The following is a 12,500-nucleotide window of genomic DNA, read 5'->3' as shown; positions in this document are numbered from 1 at the left end:
AAAAAAAAAAATAAAAAAAAAATAAAATTAAAAAAAAAATCTTCTTTTACCGCCTCTATGACGTCACATCTCAGCTCCGACGTCTTCCTTGTTGATAGAAGCGCTGGTTATCACACAGACGAAGTGCTAAGTGATATACAGCTCCCAGTAACATGCATCAATTGCCTGTGTGTGTGTGTGTGTGTGTGTGTGTGTGTGTGTGTGTGTGTGTGTGTGTGTGTGTGTGTGTGTGTGTGTGTGTGTGTGTGTGTGTGTGTGTGTGTGTGTGTGTGTGTGTGAGTGAGTGAGTGTGGGGTGTGTGAGTGTGTGTGATTGAGAGTGTGGGTGTGGGTGTGTGTGTGTGTGTGTGTGTGTGTGTGTTGTGTTGTGTTGTGTTGTGTTGTTACCGTGTGTGTTGTGTGTGTGTGTGTGTGTGTGTGTGTGTGTGTGTGTGTGTGTGTGTGTGTGTGTGTGTGTGCGCGCGCACTTTTCAGGTCACCGAGAAGACCAGGGTCCAATTAAGTTCTTATTTTGACACTGGCAAAAAAAAGCAAGTACTCTGCGCATGAGCAAACGCCTTTAGATGAGGTTCTTAGCATTTCTACACAGTAGTAAAAGTGAGGTTTAGAAGGGCTATCACACTGAGCTATTTTAACTCCAACCCCCGATTAATCGGCCGTACCACCCATCTCCAGAACTTTTCCGCCGTAAGATCACTATGACAAACTATTTTCTTTTCTCAACGAAAACATATAGAATGTCATTCGATATGCTCCGGCATGTCAGACTTCTACCCGGAAGCTGTGGTTTGCATTTCCTCTCAAACAGTCGAAGTAAAAATAGACCAGTGTGATAAGGACTTACGGAGGGTAGTAGAACGGAGAGAAAGAAAAAGTTGTAAAGTATCATCATTGATTTTTGAATGGAAATGAATCTTCGCTCATAGAAATGTTATGCATGAGTCTTATCCATGTGGGACTCACAAAAGTTCCCTCCACCCTTTCGCCCCTTTGTATGCAGTCATCCCTACGACCCGTTTTGTTTTGTACGAACCAGCAATGGTTTGCGTTTGATACAGTGAATACAGTAATTAGATTTCTATCTACGCCAATATTCAACAACCTCCAAATTGTTTTATTTTGTTTAATTTGATTTAATTTCATTTTATTTTACTTTTATTAATCTATTTACTTATTTATTATTTATTTATTTTGTTTATTTCTATCTAATTTTTTTTTTTTTTTTTGTGCGTAATTTGGAAAGACATGCGCCACGTACTCCAATTGATCTCAGGACACGTAAAACACCATCTCAGGGTGCGGGGAGGTCGGCCGCCTGTTGTCTATATGTGGTAGGCACTAATTCATCTTCTCCGCAGTTATTCAGGGGATCAGTGTGTAGAAAAAACTAGTTTTGGGCTGGCAGTGTGGGTGGTGGCGAGGGGGGGTGTGAGACAACCGTGAGCAACGCGTTCGGAGTGTGAGAGCAAAGCAATGATCTCATAATAGATGTCATCCTCGAGGTCGACTGGTGTACAACGTGGCGGGCGAAGAAGGTACAGCGGTATAGTTGACCCGAAAAGAGACATTTTGTCTTATGGTGGAGAACAAGGATGTCTCATATTTTTTGTTACTCCGAAATTTTTGGCACTGCACAAATTCTTGGCACTGCACCTACCCCCCCCTACACACACACTCTCTCCAGCAACCCATTACCCTCTACCTTCAAAAAAAAGTTTTCAGTATAATATACACATTTTTTCTTTATCTAATTTTTATGTCCCAATTCTATTATAAATTTTAGTTTGATATTATCACATGATTGGATAGAAAGGTTACTAATGTTGTAGCTAAATTTAAGGACCATGCCCTTTAAATTCCCTATCTGATCAAAACCCTGTAGTTCTTGCTTCGTTGTATACATAAAACAGTAATTCCCTCCCCATTCAATTCAGAATTTTATGTTTGATTAATTTACCAATTATTATGTAAATTATTTAATATTAACTTTATATTGTTTTTTTTGATTATTAATTATAAAATCATATTTTTTTTATTTTGCCAAAAGGCTCCTTTTGGACATTTCCCGTAAAATTATTGGGACAATTTTGGTATTATGTGTATCAGTTGGTTGTGAGAGTAGGGTATAATTTTTATTTGGGCAAGAATTTGTATGGGATAATATTTATGTAAATGGGCGAAAAAAAAAGCCAAAAGGAAATGAACACAAGAAAGAAGGAAGGATGGGCGTGGTAAAAGGAAAACGGTAGAAAGCAAAGATGGTGCAAGCGGAAAAAAGAAACATAAAATGAACAAAAAAGAGGGATATAAAAAAAACAAAATTGTAGGAAAGGCCACGGGGGGCGTGGGCATTGGACACGGTACCGTAGGGCGGCCGGTGTGAAAAAAGGGAAAGATTGGAGGGGGAAATCTAAACCTATCAAAAAAAAGAAGAGGAAAGAAAGCAGTAGGAAAGAAAATCGTGCACTCAAGAAAGAATGCAAAATACCAAAGAAAGGTAATAAAAGAAGATAGAATTTGGCCGCAACGCATTCCCTCGTCCTCGCACATTCCCTCGTTCCCTCCACCTCCCGCGTTCCCTCCCTCCCTCCCCTCGTTCCCTCGTGCCCTTTCCCTCCCGTCATTCCCTCGTTCCCTCCCTCCCTCGTTCCCTCCCTCCCTCCCTCGTTCCCTCGTGCCCTCCCTTCCCTCATTCCCTCGTTCCCTCCCTCCCTCGTTCCCTCCCTCCCTCCCTCGTTCCCTCCTTCCCTCCCTCATTCCCACGTTCCCTCTCCTCCCTCGTTCCCTCCCTCGTTCTCTGCCATTAACATATCCTGACCACCTGTCTACAACTCCCGGACAATTGCACACTCCAATTCATTACATATCCGCTCACGTTGGGAGGGAAGCTGCCTTTGCCATGGGCCCCTTCTCTGACGTTTGCGTCTTCCTAGGCTCTATTTTGGCGTTGACCTTTCTCCCTGTCGGCGTGGAAAGGATTCCGTTTTGTCTATTTTTATCCACACGGGACAGCAACTTCCTTCTTCTTCCTATTATTATTGTTGTTGTTATTGTTGTTGTTCTTGTTGTTGTTGTTGTTGTTGTTGTTATTATCATTATTAATTATTATTATTATTATTAATTATCATTATTATTATTATTATTATTATTATTATTATCATCATTATTATTATCATCATTATTATTATTATTATTATTGTTATTATTATTATTATTATTATTGTTGTTGTCGTTGTTACTTGTTGTTGTTTGATTGTTGATGTTGTTGTTGTTGTTGTTGTTGTTTCATTCTTCTCATATTATTATTATTATTATCTATTATTTATAATTATTATTATCTTATTAATATTATTATTATTATTATTATTATTATTATTATTATTTATTATTAGTATTATTATTATTATTATTATTATTATTAAATCATTATTATTATTATTATTATTATTATTATTAATAAGTTATTATTAATTATGATTTTTTATTATTTATTATTACTATTATTAATCATTATTATTATTACTATTATTATTATTAGTATTCATGTACTATTTCAATTATTAATTATTTAATATTGTTTATTAATATATTATTATTATTATTATTTACAATTATCTATCACATTATTATTATTATTACTTATTATTATAATAATCTTATTATTATTAAATTTATTAATTATTAAGTTTTAATTATTATTATTATTATTAAATGTAATAATTATTATTTATATTATTATTATTATTAATTATTTTATCATTATTTTTATTGTTATTATTATTATTATTATTATCTATTATTCATTATTACACTTATTATTATTATTCTCATTATTATCAAATTATTATTATTTTATCATTATTATTATTATTTAATTATCATTATTACTATTAATCATCATTCATCAACATCCAATTATTATCATATTCATCATCATCATCAATCATCATCATCATCCATCATCAATCATTATCATCATTATCATGCATCATTAATCAATTTTATACCACATTCTTATTATTATCATTATTATTATTACTATCATTATCATTATTATTATTATTATTCCTCTTCTTCTTCCTCTTCTTGTTCTTCTTCTTCCACTTCTTTTTCTTCTTCTTCCTCTTTTTTTCCTCTCCTTCTTCTTTGCCCTTCTCTTCTTCTTCTTCTTCCTCTTCTTCCTCTTCCTCTTTTTTCTCTTCTTCTCTTCATTTCCATCTTCTCTTCTTGTTCTTCTTCTTCCACTTCTTTTTCTTTCTCTTTCCTCTTTATTTCCTTCTCCTTCTTACTTTGCCTTCTTTATTCATTTTTACTTCCATTATTCTTCCATCTTCTCACTACTTTTTTCTCTTCTTCTTATCGTCTTACACTATATACTTCTTCTTTCTTCTTTTACTTCTTCACTTTTTGTCTTCTTTTTCTTCCTTTTCTTCTTTCTTCTTCCCTCCCATTCTTCTTCTTCTTCTTCTTCTTCTATCTTCTCTTCTCCTCTTCTTCATCTTCTTCTTCTTCCTCTTCCTCTTCTTCTTCTTCTTCTTCTTCTTCTTCTTTTTCTTCTTCTTCTTTTTCTTCCTCTTCTCCTTCTTCTTCTTCTTCTTCTTCTTCCTCTTCTCCCTCTTCTTCTGCTTCTTCTTCTTCTTTTTCTTCTTCTTCCTCTTCTCCCTCTTCTTCTTCATCTTCTTCTTCTTCTTCTTCTTCTTCTTCTTCTTCTTCTTCTTCTTCTCCTTCTTCTTCTCCTTCTTCTCCTTTTTCTTCTTCTTCTTTCTTTCTTTCTTTCTTTCTTCCTTTCGTGGCTTGCGGGGCTGGTATCCACTCGGATCTCAGCCTTACAGGTGGTCCACTGTGGACTCTACAGTTCATACACGAACACAGGAGAGACGGCACCCAAGGTATGATGCCACTGCTGAGACGAAACCAGAAGGAAGCTGATTTCTACCACAGTGATATCACCAAGTCACCTCATGTCCGAGGTGAACAGCTGTCAGGAGCCATACCTCAGAGTGGATGTCTTTTTTAACCTTTGCTCCGTGGCCAGGCTTCGAACACATGCCGAAATCCCCACACATTTACGAGACCCGCTCACTATACTTCTCCCATTATTTGGTGACCCATAGGATGTGGCCGGCAAAACCAGCAGCGTTGCCACGTCTAAACCATCTCCAAAGAAAACGGGGGAAACATCGTTTTCTTTATATTTGCATGTATGACCGGTATAATCAAAGTTTAATGAGTGACCCGTGCACCTGTGACTCAGCGAACCCCCCCCCCCAACCCCACCGAAATTCCTAAGTCGGGAGCCGGGGCAACGTCGCCTGACCTGAGACGCCACATCGTTTAACAAGTCTCTTCTTTTCTTTATATGTATAACAATTACTCGTATCACCTACCATTTAATGAAAAAATCAATATGTATTAAGAATATTCCATGTTAACATACTCGGGGTAGTGGACAGCTTCCGGTATATGCTGAATGTTTTGATTCAGTACGTGACAACACGGCAGACACCTTGTGAGTCACGAGATAATGGAAATAGCATAGCACGTTGTTACTTTGCTTGTGTATCTTTCCCTGCTTTTCCTCTTCAGGTTGTTGGATCTAATTCAGAACAATATCTCTTATCATGTGAATGTTCGTTTTCGGTTTAGTCTCACTACATACATACATACATACATACATATACCAAAGGCTTTTTCCCTCTTACACGGGGGGTAGCCAAAAAGAAAAAGGCATAAAAACCACTCCCACCCATTTCATTCCCTACATATTCCACTCCCCTCCACCCTCCTCCCTCCCTCTCATCTTGGCACCTCCTGGATGACGAGTCATCCCTGCATCCTGTCCACTACCCTGGGTCAGAAGCAATGTCGCAAGACACAGCACATCCACAGCAAGGCCGCTTCATAAGTTCGGCGACCCCCCCCTCTCCGTCCCCTCATGCAGAAAAGGAGAAGACGGGGAGAAATCCCTTCGGGCTGCGTCAAATTTTTTCTCATACATACTTCTTCACGCCCCATCTCCCACCCACTCCCCCTCATACATCACAGCATCATCCATACATAACCCTTCTCCATTTACCCTTATCTTCTGTCCTCTCCCGTCCCTCTTCAACAGACATTCCTCTCTTTTGTAATGCCCCTTTCACTCCATCCATCTCATCCTAGGACGCCCACTCATATTCACTCCCTCTACCTCTGCTTTCCACACCTCTTTTAGTTATATTTCTTTACTCATTCTTTCCATGTGTCCAAACCATCCTAATACTTTTTCATCAACCCTATCTCCCAGCTCCCTTTCCACCCCTGTTCTCCTCCTCACCTCCTCATTTCTCACTCTATCTGGCCTAGTAACCCCTATCATACTTCTCAGACATTTCATCTCAAACACATTCAAAATCCTCTCTTCCTCTCTTATGTTCCATGTTTCTCCCCCGTACAGTGCTGTTGGCACAATCACTCCTTCATATAACCTTCTCGTAGCATTCATTCCCAGATGTCTATTTCTCATTACACTTTTTAATCCACCAAGGCATTTACTCGCTTCTCTCAATCTACATTCTACCTCCACCTCCACTCCTCCCTTTCCTGCCACATCCACACCCAAGTATCTAAAACTATCCACTTCATCCAGTCTCTCACCCTTAATGCTCATTTCCAGCCTGCTGTCACTTTCTCCCCTTGTGCATCTCATCACCTTACTTTTACCCACATTTATCTTCAGCTTCCTTCTTTCACACACTCTCCCAAACTCTGTCACTAACTTCCTAAATCCCTCCTCTGATCCTGCTACAAGCGCAGTGTCGTCAGCAAACAACAACTGGTTTATTTCCCACTTTTCTCCATTTTCTTTAACCATCTCCAATCCCTGACCCACTACCCTTGCATTCACTTCTCGCACCACCCCATCCATGTATAGATTGAACAGCTTAGGCGACATAACACATCCCTGACGAAGGCCCACATTTACCTCAAACCATTCACTCTCTCCATTTTTAATCCTAACACAAGCTCTACTACTCTCGCAAAAACTCATGACTGCTCTTAACAGCTTTCCTCCTATCCCATATATCTGCAAAACCTCCCACAGTGCCTTCATTTCTACCCTGTCGTAAGCCTTTTTCAGATCCATAAAAGCCCAAAAAACATCCTTACCTTTTCCTATAGTTTTCTCACATATCTGTCTTACCACAAAAATCTGATCTACACAACCCCTACCTGTCCTAAAACCACACTGTTCCTCACCAATTACTCCCTCTGTTCCTCTCCTAATCCTCTCAATCAATATCTTCCCATAAGCCTTCCCAATTACACTCAACAAGCTGATCCCTCTGAAACTATTACTCTCACACTTGTCCCCTTTCCCTTGTGAAGCGGAACTATACAGGCACTCCTGCAGTCCTCCGGCACTCTACCCTCTCTTAAAAGAAAAAACATTGAATAACCTCACCAGACAGCCCACCATAACTGTACTTCCTTTCTTCAGACATTCTGCATGGCATCTATCCAACACAGGTGCCTTACCTGGTCTCATCATCTTAAAAGTTGCTTTCACTTCATCATTCCCCGTTTCTCCTCCATTTTCCTCACTCATCACTCTCATTTTCTTAGCACTTCCCACTGCAACTACCTTCCCTCCCTATCCTCCTTCACATTCACCAACTCTCTAAAATACTCTGCCCACCTTCCTCTCACTGCCTTCTCTTCCATTATCATCTTTTTATTACTTTTTATTATTTTTTATTATTTTCAAAAATTTCTGTCATAATCTTACCCCATTTCACATCTGCTCACCTCTTTGCTTCCTTTATCTTATGCTTAACTTCCCTTCTCTTTACTTTGTACCTCTCATACGATTCCCTCGTCCTAATTTGTAGCCAATCTATGAATGCCTGCTTCTTCTCTTCTACACCCTTCTTTGCTTCTTCATCCTACCACTCGCTACCCTTCCTTCTATTTCCTCCCGCCCTCCTTGTTCCACACACCATCTTTGCACACCTTGTGGCTCCCTCCTTGAACCATCCCCATTCCTCCTCCACTCCCAGTTCTACTCTATCCTTCATTCCCTCCCACTCCTCTCCTAGCTTCTTCTTATACTCATTCTCCTTTTCTTTCTCATTTAAACAGTTCACTCTAAGTACCTCCCTATCTTCTGCCCTTTTCCTCTTTCTCCACCTATTCTCCACCATCAATTTACCTTCCACCAGAAAATGATCTGATATTCCCCCACTCTCTCCCCTTAGAACATATACATCCTTAACTCTTCCTACCATACTCCTGGTCACCACTATATAGTCCATTAACGTTCTGTCTGCCACCCTTCCATCCACCACCCTCTCCCATGTGTACTTATGCTTGACTTTCTTCCTAAACACTGTATTTGTTCTTCTCACTACCAGGCCCATATGCACTTACAAAAACCCACATCTCCCTTCCCAGCTTCACCTTCATCCACATCAACCTTGATGAAACCTTGATGAAACCTCCTTCCATTCCACTACCCGCTTACCTATCTCTTCACTTACTAGTATAGCCACCCCTTCTCTCCCTCATCCCTTCTTCTCTCCTGAATACCTCCCAGCTACACTCCCAAACTCACACTCGCCCTTCCCTTTCATTTTAGTTTCACTCAAAGCCAGCACATCCATCTTTCTTCTCGCAAACATACTGCCTATCTCTTCCCTTTTACTCTCACCTGTACCACATCCACGCACATTAAAAGACCCAAACCTTAGGGTACTGGTTGGAAAACTCCCAGACTCTCTTATGCCTTTACTTTTTTTAGGAATGCCCCCTTTGGGGCTACAGGTAGCAGGACTCCTAATCCCATCCCCCGTCCCGTTTTTTGTCGCCTCTTACGACTTAAGTGGAAAGACTTGGTGGTAGCATTCTCTTGCCCCACCACAGGGTAGGCGAAAAAGGAAATGAATATTTAGAGAAATGGTACAGGACAGTAACAAGGGGTTGGGGGACAGCATAACGGAGGGACAGTCGTGGTATAAATGTGTCATCATTTCTCTACAAACAGAGTTTTCCTCTATCACAGACAAAATTATGTGTAGCTCTGGTCCGTAGGGGCGCCCCATATAAACCCTAGAGTATCAACTGCATGCTACTCTATCACAATAACATGCAGCCAACACTAATTACAATATATTGCTAAACTTGTTTCTTATCTCACCTCCAACGTATAATTTCTGGTTCTTTATACCCCATGTACAGTATTTCTTTTCTGATACGGTGTTCCTGTTCATATCAAATACCGAATTGTGTTTTACCAATGTGTATTTTCTTCACGCAAATCCTCGTGTGATTTCGAACGAGTACCCTCGCATGCGCGTCTCTGAGCAAGTACCTCTAGTTCCACTATGAATCCAAAACCCTGACCCCCAAATTAAAAAAGAAATATTCACTAATTACCTAATATATTTCTACATGTAGTGCCCTGATTGTAATAACAATGACCGAAAAAATGCGTCTGTGCAACAACAAATAGAAAATACATGCTAACATATTCTTGCGACATTGCTTCTGACCCAGGGCAGTGGACAAGATGCAGGGATGACCCGTCATCCAGGAGGTGCCAACATAAGAGGGAGGGAAGAGGGTAGAGGGGAGTGGAGTATGTAGGGGATGGAATGGGTGGGAGTGGTTTCTATACCTTTGTCTTTTGGCTACCTCCCGTGTAAGGGGGGAAAAAAGCCTTTGGTCTATGTATGTATGTACATAGACACGATGTAATAGCAGTCAGCTCAAGATAATTTCAGCCTTAAAGATTTTATTATCAAAAACGCCAGACAATTTTTCAATATTAGAAGATCATCAATGCAGTAGAGGTTACAAACAAAACAAATACTTTGAAAAGATAAAATATATATATAATGGAGAGAGTGAGTATATGTCTCTTCATATTTTCCAACATCAGTAGATTTCTCTGCCGTATATGTAATCTACATGTTTTATGTGAAGTTACACAGCATCGCAAATATCGCCATATCGTGTGGTATCGCGCATCTCCGAAAATTCATTTAAAGGGATTGAATTCTCAAATTGGGAGTGGATAATTTTAAATGGGGTTAGATAATGTTAACGGTGTTCTATGTTTTTAATTAGGTGCCAAGATAAGAGGGAGGGAAGAGGGTGGAGGGGAGTGGAGTGTGATAGGGATGGAATGGGTGGGAGTGGTTCCTATACCTTTGTTTTTTCTGGCTACCTCCCTTATAAGGGGGAAAAAAGCCTTTGGTATATGTATGTATGTATGTATGTATGTATGTATGTATGTATGTATGTATGTATGTATGTATGTATGTATGTATGTATGTAATTGGTTTTTATTCGTTTTAATGGGGTTGGATTCCTCTTAAAGAATGCGAATTCACTAAAAGGAATCTAACTACCTGAAGAATATGAATTCACTAAAAGGAATCTAACTACCTTAAGAAGAATCCAATCCCTTTAAGAAGGATCCAATCTCATTAGAAAGGATCCAAAACCCTTAATGTTGCAATCAGTAATTACCAACAAGTACAATTGAGCACTGACAACACAACGATCCTACTTGACATGACAGACAGTGTGTACTGTTGTCAGAGATGGGCAGGAGAAAGTACGTGACAGGAATCAGTGGGTGGTTCAGATCTTTGTTTTAAATGCTGCCAGTAGTCTCTCTCTCTCTCTCTCTCTCTCTCTCTCTCTCTCTCTCTCTCTCTCTCTCTCTCTCTCTCTCTCTCTCTCTCTCTCTCTCTCTCTCTCTCTCTCTCTCTCTCTCTCTCCCGCCCTCTCCCTCCCTCTCAATCTCCCTCTCCCTCTCTCCCTTCCTCTCTCCCTCCCTCTCTCTCTCTCTCTCTCTCTCTCTCTCTCTCTCTCTCTCTCTCTCTCTCTCTCTCTCTCTCTCTCTCTCTCTCTCTCTCTCTCTCTCTCAAACAAACAAACAAACAAACAAACAAACAAACAAACAAACAAAATTCACGTCACCTACTTCCATTGCTGAGGGTCACGTGTACGGCGCCTCCTTACGAAAGGACTTTGGCTTGTGAACCACGGGATACCTTTCCTAACCCCGTGACTAGGAATCGAACCTGCGTCCTTAATCTCAAAGATTGACGGCCGCGCGCGTTACCACTGTACCGCAGCAAAATCCAGTTCCTCATTTACACAAATATCGTATTATTATTTCAATGTTACTTTACATTTTCTGTTAGAGTTTTTGCTTGATCTCAGTAACATTACTGTGGGCTGGATATGCATTTAAGTTGTATTTTTCCTCTTGGGCATTCTTAGTATCGGCCATACACTATTTCTCCTTTATGTATATGTGTATATATATGTATATATATGTATATATATATATGTATATATTTATGTATATATTTATATATATATATATATATATAATGTACTTATATATATCATTAAAAGTGATGGCTAGTTTTGCATTAATTATTTTCATATAGGTATTTTCCAAATTCCTTATTATAGATTTATGTTCGTTAGAAAGGAAATTTATGACTTGGCTGTATGTAGTCATATATATATATGTATATATATGTATATATATATAATATGTATATATATATATTATATATATATATATATATAGATATACACATACACCAAAGGCTTTTTCCCCCTTATATGGGAGATAGCCAAAAAACAAAGGCATAGAAACCACTCCCACCCCTTCCTTCCCATACATTACTACATTTTCCTTTATGACAAGTAAAAAAACAAAACATATATAAAATAACATTCCTTTGTGTATATTCGTAAGCATTAAAGTGAAGGAGTATATAGCATGCTCAACTGTGTAAATACAAATCAATTGACATCGCTGAGCATCTGCTAAAATAATTATACAACAGTAGTGTCAAACCATAAAAAAAAAAAAAATGACAATATTATATAAATAATAACAACCAACCAATAATGACAGAGCCAGTAACACAGGGAGTAAAACAAGTGAGCGCGCGCGCGCACACACACACACACACACTAACACACTAACACACACACACACACACACACACACACACACACACACACACACACACACACACACCTGAATATCAATATCGAATATCAATATCAACACCGGTAAAAGCCATAACAATAACATAATGTCACAGATAATAAGACACACACACACACACTCCACACACACACACACACACACACACACACACACACACACACACACACACACACACACACACACACACACACACACACACACACACACACACACACACACACACACACACACACACACGCATACGTACACACATACATGTACACACACACACACACACACACACACACAAACACACACATGCATACACATACACGCATACACACACACATACATGTACGCGTACACACACATACACACACACACTCATACATACACACATACACACACTGCAAGTCGTTACTCCAACTCTCATGGGCGGGGAGTTGGGTGTGTGTGTGCGTGTAAGGTCACAGCATTACCCATAGATCGGTCATATA

The 12,500-nt window shown here is 39.2% G+C and overlaps 1 protein-coding gene across 3 annotated transcripts in view; it reads right to left on the bottom strand.

Annotated features, from left to right (window-relative positions):
- Nucleotides 1-12,500, bottom strand: part of Orct (Organic cation transporter) — a 128,407-nt gene that overhangs the window by 59,671 nt on the left and 56,236 nt on the right. The window lies entirely within an intron of this gene.

This window comes from Oratosquilla oratoria, chromosome 24 (genome assembly GCF_046742065.1).
Source record: "Oratosquilla oratoria isolate Oo_2021 chromosome 24, ASM4674206v1, whole genome shotgun sequence".
Lineage (NCBI taxonomy): Eukaryota > Metazoa > Arthropoda > Malacostraca > Stomatopoda > Squillidae > Oratosquilla > Oratosquilla oratoria.
This window is presented reverse-complemented; position numbering and strand designations above follow the sequence as displayed.